Consider the following 14,978-nt stretch of genomic DNA (forward strand, 5'->3'; position numbering starts at 1 on the left):
AAAAGTTTAAGTATGGCCTGCGTTCCAGACCTCATGCTGCTTTTATATTACTCCTTGTCTTTCTGTAATCTCCAAACCACTGGGACTGAAAGCCTTTATGTTGCATATCTAAAAACCCCTTTCAGTTGAATTCCTCATGGGCCTCTCAGTGGAAGGTGATAGTAAATGTAAAATTAGGTAGAAGGAAAAATACCATTCTTTCCCTTCTAGCCAGCTCTCCAGCAGCAGCAGTAGCAACCATGAGCAACTCAGAGGTACTGCAGATGACAGTGGCTATAGCTGTGTTACTGGCAGTTTCAACAGCCTCAATGGGAGTCCAGGCCCCAGGATGATTAGTGGCATTAGTGTATTGATATTCGTGTACTTTCAATTACAGAGGCAGCAGCAGCAACTCCAGCAACTTAGTCCAGAGGGCAGGATAACTCCAGCCTAGGATCATTTAGCAACTTCAGATCTTGAATTAAAAATAAACAAACAAAAACTTTTTTTCCCAGTCTGCGCTAAATCTATTTTTTTCCCCCTAAAACTTTCCAGCAACTTTTAAGCAAATCTCTGGGATAAATCTCTGTTTGAAACACTTTGAAACATTTCTGATTTCCTGATTGGATATTGCCTGATAAGGGATGGGAAGCATGGGACCAAGAGATGAATGGAAATAATTACTGTTGTGACCAAAAGCCACATGTCAAATCAAATCCAGGAAAATCAGACATGTATTCCAGGATTTAGCACTAGCAGAAATTTCACAAATATATTATAACCACATAAACGAGTGAATTAATAAAGTATGGCATAATCAGAATGGAGTAAGTCCTTTAGTTATCCTTTAATAATCCAGAAATTTCTTTAGGTTTTCTTGGGCTTGGAAAAACTTTAAATTTTTTTTTTAAATTCATGAAAAACTAAATTTGTGTAATGCCAGATACTATTCATGTAACTTCTGTTTCTTATTTATTTTCAAAACACATTAGTGAATTAAAGGCTCTAAAATATGTTAAAGTAGTAAAGCTGTTTAACTTCACTTAATCCAAATATGTATGTGTGTATATATGTCAATATATAGGATATGGATATATATCATATATATTTGTAAATATCTCTTACACACACAGGCACACACACAGGCAAACATTTCTATCTCTGTCTCTATTCCTTTCCTCATAACACCTAGTAACATCCCATTTAACACCCCATGAAACAAGTATTCTGCTGAATGCACTTTGGGAAACTCTACTGTGAGGGAAGCTGCCCATCTGGTCCATCTATTCTGGACTCTCAAATCTCAACTACAGTTGGCAGTGCAGCACACTTTGACCAGATATCTATATATAAAAATGTTCTAGAAACTTTGAAGGCAACAAAAAGATTAAGTGGGAATGATTAAACACTGAAATGAATTATTTTCTGTTTAGTAGTTAATTTCATTCTAAATATATGTGTGGATTTACATGCACACATACGTACACAAACAGCAAATTCTACATAACAAGATGTCAATTCTGATGTTACAAACCTCTTTCATAAAATACTGAAATTGTTTTCTAATCAATGACTGAATAAATAAATGATACAGAAGTTGAGGCAATTCTTGACTGAACTAAGATGTTCATTTAATCATACTCTATTGCTCTTTCATTCATCTTTTTCACTCAATTAACATCTATTTGTGTCCTTACTATATACCAGGTTCATCTATTTGTTGAGAACATAAAGATAAATAGTAAAGAACCCCTCCCCTCAAGGAATTCAGGTTCAGGGAGCAAAAAAGACAAACACATAAAGAGGTGGCTACATAAAGCAGTGTCCTTAGGGAAGTGTATTTTGTACAGCAGTGGGGAACAGAAAAGCCATATCCTAACTCTGTGTGTGTTTGTGTGTGTGTGTTTATGCACATGCACACATGGAAAATATATTTGCAGCCAGAAGTATGCAAGTAAGGGAAAGTAATCCTTCAGTGCGATATAGTGGCAAAGATCAAACCAGGTAGGAATAAGAAAATCATTTCAGGGAGCAATTTTGAAAACTTACCATGTTACCAGAAATTTACAATAAAAAAGAGAGTGAGTATGATTCTGAGTTATGAAAGGGGACTCATTTCCTATGCAGTCCCTACCTTTAATAGAAGACTCAGCTTAAATCAAAGAAATGAATGCTTTATGAATTAATTTCATATCTCCACAATGGACACTCCCCTATCTGCCTCCATCCCACAAAAGACAGATCAGGGAAAGTCTCAGTTACTCCATGGTTCCTACTGAACATGGTGTCATATTCGGGGTGTCAAGAGTGAAAACAGAGCACTGAAAAATGAAGAATATTTAAAAATAAAGACCATCATATAAATTACTCTCTGCAAGCCATAACCTTTTGTTTCTTGTGTTGAGCATTCTCATTTCTCTATTCTTTGCACCCCCAACTAGCTGGTTATAATACTTCTGATGTCACCTGACATTCCCCTCTCACCTCTTGCTCATGGAATAGAAGATATGTCCTATCATATTTAAGGAATAAAAAGGAAATTTAGAAGCTTATTGAAACTCATTTTAACAGGCACACATTTTTCATCAGAAGGTGATGACTTCTGAGTGATCCCATCATTACACAGTGAGCCCAAATTCCACTCAGGCTCCTAGAATTGTCTCTGGAAACTGACATGTGTCTGGAGGGACAGCGGCCAAAAGCTTTGCTTGTTTATCTGTTACCTGTATAGAGTCTCAAATATTAAACCTATAATGGACAGAAATCATCTTAGGCATAAAGTTGAATAAGTGTGTATATTTCATATAAGGCACTAAGCCAAGTGTTAACATTTCTGTAACATTCATGCAGACCTTCATTAACAGAAATTTGAAAAAAGACAAATGAAATTTAGAGTCTCAGTGAAGAATTTATCCAAAAAGGAGCAATTTTCATTAAGATGACATTTATAAAATGGCAGAATTAACCACAAGCTATGAGAAGTACAGGTTTTGATTTATACTATGAAAATTCTGAAAGGGATTTTAGAGATTATTTAACTTTTTATTAATTTAACATATGTGCTACTGAGGACCTAAGAGATGAGTCCCCTGCTAAGAATCATTGGCAGTATACAAATTAGAACTCTTGTTTCAGTCCCTTTATGGATTATAATGGGCTGCTTCATATATTCCTTAGAGGTGTCATACTGTTGATGTGACATATTCTGAGTACAAAGCAACAATCAGACCCCCTAATCCCACTTCTCTTTTACACAGATATTACCATTTCAATGTGTGGCTTCTCATTTTGCTGAGAGGTTTTTCTTCCCCACCCACCCCCTCCTTAAATCAGGCAAAGAGACAAGTAACTGACTTCAGTTTTCAAAAATGTAACCCGCAAGTGCATAATTTTTCCTGTCAGATTTCCTTTTCTGTAAGTTGGTGAGTTTATTGTGGTAGCACTCAAAAGGCTGAGCCTGAAAAGTTCTATAACATATGGCATACATTTAACATGGCTTGTGAATTAAAAATAACAGCCTGCCATCTGCCTCTGCAAGTTGATTTTATCAAAGTCTAAATGAGAAGCTCAAAGACATGAATGTTGTCAATTAAAAGAAGAAGAAATACCCAGTTCAATACAGAGTGACCAATCCATGTTTTTCTTTTTTCCTTTTTCTTCTTTTTCGCTCTGCACCGAAGTTACCCATTTCCTCCACTCTTCCAAATTAAAAGTTGCCCAGTTTTAAAACTACAGAACCAATTTGTAACCATTACATCTCATTTCTTTCCTGTCTTCCCCTCCAAAGAAACCTTTGTCACAAATTTAACTTCCTGAGTTGCCTTCCTCTAAATATATTATGTATATTTTCTCTTAACACCCTCCAAATCAACTAGAGCTTATAAAATATTTCTTCCTGATAATATTTAATTTATTTTCCCCTAAACTTCAGGTATTAAGTAATAAATGTTGGGGAGAATTATTTGATGATTTTTCATCATCATACATTCTTATGTCCTTTAGGAATAATCTTAAATACTGAACTCCAAGTCAGAAAACCACATATCAATTTAGTTGGATTAGCATTTATCGAGCAACTACCCCAGGGACATCCCTGGGGAGTCAATGTTCAGGTAAAGGGTTTAAGGCAATTGCTGCTTTCAGGAAGATTATGTCATAGTCAAGATAAAATTTATACCCAAGAAGCAATTTGAGATGAAGCCCATCTTTGTATAGACAAGTGCTCACCTGAGATACTGAGATTAAGCACAATAAGAGTTCTGAGAAGAGAGAGTTCTCTCCCTGAATGTCTGTTATTCTTTATTTAAGGGCAAGAGGCTTAACCAATTTATGTTTCCATTTTATCATTGTATAAACTGGCTTTGCATGCACAACAATATAACATACAATTATATGAATTGCTAAATTTATAACCATCATATAAAATCTAAGCAGACAACCATAGAAAACATAAAAAGTGAGCTCTAAGTAAATTCAATTAAATGCCCAAGCCTCAAGACTAATTTAATCAAAACTTAACTAATAAAGTTCTATTGGGACGTGTGATTTCTAGACTAAGGTTAAAAAAAAAAAAAACAAAGTTAAAAATTAAACTATAAGACAGAGATTCCACGAGTCACAGATGCCAATTTTAGGGAGTAAATTTTGTAAAAGAGGTTGTTTTCTAATCATAAAGATCAGAATTATTTGATGAAGTCTTGTAGTGGCACATAGCACAAACCTAGTGTGCCCTTCGTTCACGTAGACTATGAATATTGTGTTCATTTCCTAGGGCTGCTGCAATAATTGCCACAAGCTTGGTGACTTGAAACAAAAGAAACCTTTTTTCTTACTGTTCTGGAAGCCAGAAGTTCAAAATCAAGGTATTGAGAACAACACAGTGCCTGTGAAGATCCTAGCGAAGAATATCTCTTGCAATTCCTGGAATTCTAGTTACCTGCTTCAGTCATCCTGAATGATGAGAGTATATCGCAATCTCTGCCTCCATCTTGAAATGGCCTTCTTTCCTGTGTGTATCAAAGATCAAAGGTCCTCCCTAAATGATCTCATCTTCAGATCCTTAATTACATCTGCAAAGACCCTATCTCCATATAAATTTATATTCACAGGTATTTGAGATAGGACATGGGTGACATGCACGCTGAGGGTGAAGGGGGGTACAATATAATTTATTATAAGAATATAAGTTCCTTTTGCTTTCAAATTACAGTTTATCAGATTACAAATATAGTTTATAATTCCAATTTACTATATTGAAAATCTAGTAAAGATTCTGATTCTTTACTAGGCAGTGGGAATCTTATTTACCAAAAGTTTCTCTATGACTTTCAATAGGTGTACATAAATAACTACATTTATTTTTTACCTCTCTTCTGCCCCAAATCATCCATTTAATTAAATTAAGGGGTGTGTGTGTGTGTGTGTGTGTGTGTGTTCTCCTGAAAGAAATAAAGAGATATCCCAGTAAGGATTCACTTAGCTCAATGACTTCAGTTGTTGATAGTTCGAAAGGAGTTTTAGAATGCAATGCAGGGTCTAAGAAGAACCATTGTGAGTTGGTTCTACTTTTTTTAGTGTGAAACCTAGAAAATCCCTCTGTGAATGCTTCAAACTCTAGAAGCAGATGTCTATAAAAAGTAACAACCACTGACATAAAGTAGAAGAGACCTCTAAATTTTAAGAATAATAATGCTTAATGAGTATCTCCCTCCAGCTCAGAAAAATATCCAGTGATTAATATCTTACTCTGTCAAGGACAGTTTTTTTTAATCTATAAATAAAGAAAATTTGTTGAAGGAATGCATGCTCTAAATTCCATTTATGGCAATGACAGAAGATCCCAAATGATGAACTGTGTATTTTAAAGTGAAAATCATACCACAGGAATGCCCACATAGCAAATAAATCAATGAAAGCAATCAATCTTCTTAATGAAAGCCTGTGGTTAGCAGGTGTAAATGCCACTGTGATCTCTTACAGTTACAAAAGAAACCCTGATGTTGGACATAAACAATTCACTGTGGTTACATACAAATCAACTTCAATAGCCTGAACAAAATAGAAACATGATTGGGATTGGTTAAACATCTACAATCTCTTCATTTGCCTTTCAAAAACAGAGGAGAGCTATATTTCCTTTCCAGTAATTAGACATCTTTCTCCTGAAAACCCATTGATAAATGTTTCAACTTCAACACTTCTTTCCATTCAAATCAATGCTTTTCAATGAGAATAGAAAACAGAATATAAGGATAACATAATGAGGTATGTTAAAGTTTAAGCCCAAATTCTAAGTCCTCACTTCTAATAGAAATAAGAATTCAGTCAATGGTGAAAAGGAAAGTCAATTTCATGAATATGACTTACCAAATTTTATGAGCCATATCTGCTCATTTAGTTTATGTCAGTTTTGGGTTGTACCTACACAGGTCTGATCTTTGTAGTGAACCCCATTTTGTAGATATTAACCCTTCTATTTGGTAAAATTTCACCACCAAACTAAACTGTTCTGAAGAGCTAGCTTCAAGAAACCCCTTAGGGGCCTCCCCTGGTGGTGCAGGCGGTTGAGCGCCGTGCTGTGAAGGTGTCCACAGCCTCTGCAGTGCCGGTTTGATCCCCGCCAGTCGGCAAGTTTCCCACATGGCACAGCAGACCTCTCTTGTCTCACCTGCTGCTGCCCTCAGCAGTGTATTTCATTGTCTGCCTATTCTGTTCCCCACTCTGTCTCTGGTGAGTCCTCTCACCTTCTCGCACATCTGGCCTGTACCCTGGTTCTTGTATAAATAAATAAATCTTAAAAAAAAAGAAGCCCCTTAGTTACACTGAGCCTGAAGTTTTTCATAATTGACTACAACAGTTTTGTAGCATCCCTGATTAAATTTCAGCTGGTAGAGTCCACCAAGATGGCAGCTGAGTGAAGATGCTGGGCTTGCCTCCAAAGAATGGATAGCACCAAAACAAAGTCAACAACCGCTGAAAGAAAAACGGATGACGACAGTACACACAGGGATAAAGTTCTGGTGAAAGGGGTAGAAAAACTGATCAAATTGTGCTTGCAGTGATACCAGGGCAGCACACCCATGAGAGGGAGGGCTGGCTGCTGTGCAGAAGCCCTTACAGTTGCAGTTGATTCAGGGATACAGTCCAAAATTGGGACTTTGGAGACCCGCAAATTGATGGATACAGGGTTCACAGAAATGCCTGCCAGGGCAGTGAGCACTGTTGGAAAATTATAGGAACAAAAATGCAGAGTGATGATTACTGGGTTGAGGCTGAGGCTCCCAATCCAGAAAAGCTGGGGTCTGAACCAGCTGGGAGAACAGAGATCATCCTACTTGAAGACCACAAGTGGGATATCAAAAATAATCACTACCATCCCACCCTGGAGATCAACTAATAACAAACACATTAATTAATAAATAAAAGAGTTTAAGCACCTGATAAGAGGAGCAAACATCTCAGGATAAGAGTCTGTAGTGGAAAAGGATAGAGAACAATTCCTGGCTTTTGATCCTGTATCAACTACACTGCCTGGTGCCCTGTATTCAAGCATAGCCCAGAGATGAGAGTTGATACAAGACTTTTCGAGACACTTAGACCAAGGAGCTGGTGGAGAGGAGATCACTGGATCACTTCCAAACAACTTTGGTACCTACAGGGTAGAGAACAACTGCCTTGAAAATGAATGTCTTCCCTTTGATTATAAATTTCTGTTCTTCCATCTATGCATATATTTTTATGTTTTTGAGAAAGTGTAGGGTAGGTGTAAAACATGGATTGAAGTATGAAAGAAATTCATATTGTACTATTTAAGTATGCCATTGGCACCTTAGAAATATATTCAGTAAATCTCTACACTTCCAAGACTGTTCTTTCGCCTCTTCAGTCTCAGACTATAGACTTTCTATTTATTTTAGGAGTAATGAAACTGTCAACAACTAATCTTCTGTTAATGACTTCTGCATTTACTTACACAGAGAACCAAAATAAGTACCAGTTACCACAAAAAATAAGACAGATCAAGACCCCAAAGAGTAATTCCAATTAAAGAACTGACACTTTAAACTTCTCTTAAAATGAGGGGGAAATACAGAATGCTACCACTAAAGTGCTACCAGAAAAGAGAGAAGATGCCTGAAAGGAAAGCATAAGGCTTTGAAAAGCTGTCCTCATTGAGAACCCTAAGGTGACAAATACAGAGTTCTGAGCCCTCTCTTTTTCCATAGAATACACTACTTGGTCCAGTATTCCCTAAGGGAAGGTCCTTGTGAAGTAAAATGCCTCCTGGCAAGACTCCTGTCCTGAAAATGATTGCTGTCCTCTGTTGACTCTCCTGACTCCAAAACTGGCAACAGTTCAAGATGCTGAATTTGGTTTTTTGTGGTTTTGTTTTTGTTTTTTTGGGGGGAGGGGTTATTGTTTGTTGACTTTCAGTCATAATTTCAGTGAGATAAATTGTATACAGGATAAAAAAAAGATATAACAAATTGCACAAAAATTTTTCACAAGAGATAGAAGACCAGGTCAGTTGCAAACAGAACATGAATCGTATAGATTCAGTGAAAGTAAGAATAGTTCAAGATGTAGCCTCAAAACTAAAGTCCTAAGACCTAAATCAGCAAAGACAATTTTAAAATAGCCACAAAGGAGGAGATTGTTTAATTCTTGGAGATACTTTGGAATTTTCCATTAACCAGAACTATGCAGCCTCGAGGGGAAAATGATCCAAAACAATACTAAAAATAAAAAAAAAGGGATTGGTAAATTATTGAAATAACATTGGATTATAACATCAAAATTTCAGCTGTACATCATTTAAAATCAAAATATCAGGGGCCTCCCTGGTGGTGCAGGGGACAAAATCTCAGCACTATCAAACTATCCTCACTCACTGTGGCATGAGTTCAATCTCCGGCCAGGGAGCAACCCACATGGTGGGGCAGACCTCTTCTGTCTCACCCGCTGTTCCCCTCAGTAGTGTATTTCAGTCTGTCTGCCTGTTCTGTTCCCCGAGCTGTCTCTGGTGAATCCTCTCACCCCTGCACCTCTGGTCCACACCCCAGTTCTTGTATACATAAATAAATAAAAATCTCTTTAAAAAGTCATCATTTGTATATACTACAGTACTTTAAAAGACCAGTTCTAACCTTTACTACACAATGGTCCCCTTTACCGAATTTAGCTACTTCCTTCTCCCCTTCCCCTTCCTAGCTGGTAATCATTAATTGGTGGTATAGTATAGGCTAGACATACATTTTTGTCTTATTTACCTCATCTATGTGTTTGTTTTCTCTATATACCACATACGAGTGACATTATGTAATATTTGTATTTAGACTTGTGACATTTCTCAAAACTTAAAATGCACTCCTGAGCGACTCATGCTGTTGCCAATGGAAGAATTTCATCTTTTTTTTGTATAGCTGCGTAGTATTCCATTGGGTATATACTGCCACATATTTATCCATTTGACTATCACTAATGCACTTAAATTATTTCCAGCTCATGGTTATTGTAAATAATATTGCAATGAACATGGGGTTACATATATCTCTTCAAATTAGTATTTTGTGTAATACAGTACTTTAAGAAATATATTTGGCTCTGTAAGCCATACAGTCACTGTTATAAATACTCTGCTATTATAACAATATACAAAGGAATAATGGAGCTGGGTTCTAATAAAACTTTTGCAAAATAAATAACTTTCTGACTGTGGTTTACCATCTCCTGAACTAGAATGCAAACATACTTTTTTTGTGTTTGGTTATACTATTACATTTATCTCTAATATATCAATGCATTAGTTTTATGATTCCTATAAAAATTGTAAGCTCTAGCAGATAGAAGACAGTATTTTACCTTTTATTGTCAGTACTATAATTATAATTAATCTAAAGCATATCATCTAAAGCATAGTTTTACATTTGTTCATAGCATGCCATAAATATTTTATTTAACCTCGGTTTATCTACCAGTAAAATATTACTGTTTTAAACTTCTGGGACTTTTTTCATTAATTGTTACAGCAAAGATTAATATTAATTTTGAGGTAAGACTAGGGGCTTTATCTCCAGATCAAATACTGTAGCTTGACAGACAAATTCTCTCTTTTTTAAAAAAGATTTATTTATTTTTTATACAAGAGCTGGGGTACAGGCCAGTGGGATGGGAGGATGAGAGGATTCACCAGAGACAGAATGGGGAACAGAACAGGCAGATCTACTGAAATTCACTGCTGAGGGGAGCAGCAGGCATGACAGGAGTCTGCTGTACCATGTGGGACTCTCCCTGGCTGGTTGGGAATCGAACCCATTCTGCAGAGGCTGCAGACAGCTTCACAGCACTGCACTCAACCCACTGTGCCACCAGGGAGACCCCAGAAAAATACTTTCCTTGAAAATATTTTTAAAATCTGGTTTAAAAAAAATCTGTTTAAAAGCAACAGACAGTTGTCTTTAAAGTTGATGTTTAAGTAATACATTACAGAGAACAGGAAATACTAGCATAGTAGAGAGGTGGGTTAATATGTCCCCATGATGTACTTTTCTGCTCAACATATTTCTATATTTTTGGTGCAGGTGAGAGACTAACAAACTAGGAAACAGGACACTGCTAAGAGGCATAAAAACCAAAAGACCTTTTGATATTCTCATAGGACTGAGGAAATAAATCTTGGAGTTTAGGATATTCACTACAGCTAAGATGTATAGAGCAAAAAATTCAAAAAGAAAAGGAGGATCAGTGAATTGAACACAGAATTTAATATTGTTTCATTTGAGCCTTGCAGTTCACTGAGGGAGAGGTAAAAATGACAAATGGAAAGGCTCTGCAAGACAAGAATAATTTCAGCAGTCTCACAGTAATGAGACAAAAAAAAAAAAAAAACAGAGTTGAGATCAGCCTCCAATAAACATGCCAATTCCAGAGTTTGAATTCAAGAAGACCACAATCTGAGGGTAGAAACAAAGTAGAAGTAAATCAGAACTTATAAAGATTATAATTTAGTCTCTAATTAATTCAATCGTTGAGTGAAATAAAGTCTGACCACATTCACACTCTATAAGAGGATAGAGTAACTCTAAGGGAAATATCATTACCCAGAACTACTATAGTTTTTATACTAATTATCTGATATATGGAAAAAAAAAATGTTACCAGGCATTCAAGATAAAGAAACAAGAGAAAGAACGGCCATTAGAAACAGACCCATGCACGAACCAAATATTAGAGTTATAATACATGTACTGTATGTGATTAATAAGTGCAAGAACCTAAGTATATGTAAAAGCTATAAACTATACAAAAGAATCACTTACATACCCGGTGATTGAGTATAAATAATAAATAAATGAACTTAATAACATAAGGGATACATCAGAAAAGAATGCTTATAATTGGGCCTCCCTGGAGGCACAAGAGGTTAAGTTTCAGCACTATGAAGCTATTGAAAGCCACTGCAGCATGAGTTTGATCCCTAGCCAGGGAGCTGACCTTTACACTGCTCCCCTCAGTAGTGTATTTCAATAGATCTTTCTGTTCTGCTCCTCACTCTGTCTCTGGTGAATCCTCTCACCCCTCCCGCAGCACACCTCTGGCCTACACCCCAGCTCTTGTATGCATTAATAAAATAAATCTTTAAAAAAAAAGAATGTTCATAATATAGAAAGCAGAATAGTAGAAAATAATCAAGTAAAGTCATAAAGAGCAAAATACATAGAGAATATTTTTAAAAAAGTGACATATGGGATACAGTATATAGAAAATACCAACATACTTAAAAAATAAAGTAATACATGGATCAAAAAAGAAATCCAAACAAAAATTAGAAAATATTTTAACTGAATGATAATGAAAATACAGTGACTCAGAATTTTTAGCTTGCAGCAAAATCATGACTTTGAAATATTATAGTCTTAAATGCATCTATTAGGTGAGAAGAAAGCTAAAATAAAATCACCTAAATATCAGTCTCCAATTATAAATTAAATTAAACCCAAATAAAATAGAAGAAATCTTAGTAGTAAAGAGTAAAAATTAGGGGCTTCCCTGGTGGTGCAAGGGGTTGAGATGCAACGTATGAAGCTATCCACAGCCACTGCAGCATGAGTTCGATCCCCAGCCAAGGGGCAACCCACATGGCGCAGCAGACCTCTCCTGTCTCGCCTGCTGCTCCCCTCAGCAGTGTATTTCAGTCCGTCTGCCTGTTCTGTTCCCCGCTCTGTCTCTGGTGAATCTTCTCACCCTCCCCCACACCTCTGGCCTGTGCCCCAGATCTTGTATGCATAAATAAATAAATCTTTTTTTTAAAAGAGTAAAAATTAATAGCAAAAATAAAATAAAGAAGAATCGAAAATGTCAAAATTTTACTGTGAAAAGACTAAAAAAATTGGTAAATGTTTGGCAGTAGTGATCAAGAATAAAAAGGCAGAAGTTACCATAATCAAAAGTGAAAGAGCCTACAGTGGTGGGCTGCTGTAATTTTTGTAAATATAGAAGATAGATGTAATAACAACCCTGCAGAATTCTTCTATGAAGAGAAAAATAGTGATCACTTCCCAACTCATTTTACAAATTCAATATAATAAAATCTAATAAGGACATAATAAGAGAGGATAATTATGGGGAAGTTTTTCTAATAAATACAAATTCCAAAATACTAAACTATATACTACATATGTTTAATAAGAATTTTTAAGTATATCATCAAATTAAATCTAGTAATATATTAAAAGAATAAACTTTATTCCATAAATGTAAGGTTGATTAAATCTTTTTTTAAAAAAAGTAGGTCACTACATAAATTAATATACAAGGTAAACTGTAATTGGCCATATCAATAAAAGGCAAAATATTTGTGATATAATTCAGCTATCATTCAATAGTTAAAAATTCAGCAAATTCAAAATAGAAAAACATTCTTAATCTAATTTTATAAATTTAAATCTATACACACTAGATGCAATTTCAAAATACTACAGGTTTCCCAAGTTTGGGAGTGAGGCAAAGATGACTCCAGTGACTACATTTTTTTCTTAAAGATTTTATTGCAAGAGATCCTCCCTCAGCAACTTTATTCAGATCATTCCATCTCCATCCTATTGCTTTAGATTCAGATGCAATGACAGCGGGACTGGAAGTAACTCTAGACAATGACCATACTGTATCATTAATAGAACAGAAATATTGAAGGGACCTATAAACCAGAGACACCACGCAGCTCTCAATTGTGTAACTCTGGACTTATTTCATATGAGAAAAAAAATTATAAGTTGATCTTGGTTAAACCATTTTTATTTAGGATTCACTATTCTTTGAGGCAAACAATCCTGTCTGACATTAAGTCATTTATTAGTATATTAGGATTTCTACGACCAAGTTTTGAAAAGTGCTTTCTCAATATTATTTCATTAATCTTTGTGTCTCTCTTTTTTTAAAATGAATTTATTTATTTATACAAACACTGGGTACAGTCAGAAGTGCAGGAGGGCGAGAGAATTCACCAGAGCTAGAGCGGGGAGCAGAGCAGGCAGAAGGACCGAAGTACACTGCTGAGGGGAGCAGCGGGCGGCAGGAAAGGTCTGCGCGCCATACGGGACCCTCTTCCAATGGCCGGGGAGCAGCAGGGGAGCGAACCAGCGCAGCAGAGGCTGAGGGGGCAGCTTTGCAACCCAGCGATCAACCACTACACCACTGGGGAGGCCCTCTTTGTGTCTCTTTTTGTACCACTATATCATATTGTCTCATTACTAATGGCCTGTAATATAATTTGAAATCTAGGATTATAATACCTCCATTCTTCTTTTTGCAAAATGTCTTTGTCTATTCAAGGTCTTTTGTAATTCTGTACAAATATCAATAATATTAGCTCTGCTCCCTAGAAGAAATGCATTGAAATTTGATTGAATTGTATTAAATCTGTATATTACTTTGGGTATGACGACTACTTTAGCAATGTAATTCTACGTCCTTGAGTATGGAATATCTTTTTATTTCCTTATGTCTTCTCATTTTTCTTTTAACAGTGTCCTATAGTTTTGGTTGTATAGAAACAAACCCACAGTTACATGGACACTTAATTTACTACAAAGGAGTCAAGAATATACAATGGAGAAAAAAATCTATTAAACAAATAGTGATGGAAATATGGGATAGCAACATTCAAAAGAATAGAACTAGACCTCTTTTTGCGGCGGCGGGAGAACAGGGCGACTGCGGCGGCCGAAGTCATGGCAGGACAGGCATTTAGAAAGTTTCTTCCCCTCTTCAACCAAGTATTAGTCGAAAGGAGTGCAGCTGAAACTGTAACCAAAGGAGGCATTATGCTTCCAGAAAAATCTCAAGGAAAAGTGTCGCAAGCAACAGTGGTAGCTGTTGGATCAGGCTCTAAAGGAAAGGGTGGAAGATTCAACCAGTTAGTGTGAAAGTTGGAGATAAAGTTCTTCTCCCAGAATATGGAGGCACCAAAGTAGTTCTAGATGACAAGGATTATTTCTTATTTGGAGATGGTGATATTCTTGGAAAGTATGTAGACTGAAATCAAGATTGAAATGGCATCATGTGAAGCTACCCATTCCACTCAAGTTCTGAAATCTTTCATCATGATAATAATTTCTGTGTCTCTTTTATAATAAACTAATGCTATCCAAACTGTGATGACAAAAACAAAAACAAAACAAAAAAACTGCACAAACACTTGAATTTAAACCTGAAGCCATAAAATAGAAGAAACCATAGGCAAAACACTTCATGACATTGGCTTCCGTGATGTCTTTGGGGACTTGACTCCAACAGCAAGGGACACAAAAGGAAAAATAAAATAATTGAACTACATAAAATTAAAAAGCTGCACCATGAAAGCAGCTATAATTAAATCAAACAGACACCATACCAAATGGAAGAAAACATTTGTAAAACATGCATCTGACAAAGGGCTAAGACCCAATATCTACAAAGAACTCATACAATTTAATAAAAAGAAAACAAATAATGCAATCTAA

General features: G+C 36.0%; 1 pseudogene; it reads left to right on the forward strand.

Annotated features, from left to right (window-relative positions):
• Positions 1-14,207: 14,207 nt before the first annotated feature.
• On the forward strand, positions 14,208-14,515 carry LOC119232314 (10 kDa heat shock protein, mitochondrial-like; annotated as a pseudogene).
• Positions 14,516-14,978: the final 463 nt, after the last annotated feature.

Source organism: Talpa occidentalis, unplaced genomic scaffold (assembly GCF_014898055.3).
Source record: "Talpa occidentalis isolate TD23 unplaced genomic scaffold, MPIMG_talOcc4v2.1 talOcc4.7, whole genome shotgun sequence".
Classification (NCBI taxonomy): Eukaryota; Metazoa; Chordata; class Mammalia; order Eulipotyphla; family Talpidae; genus Talpa; species Talpa occidentalis.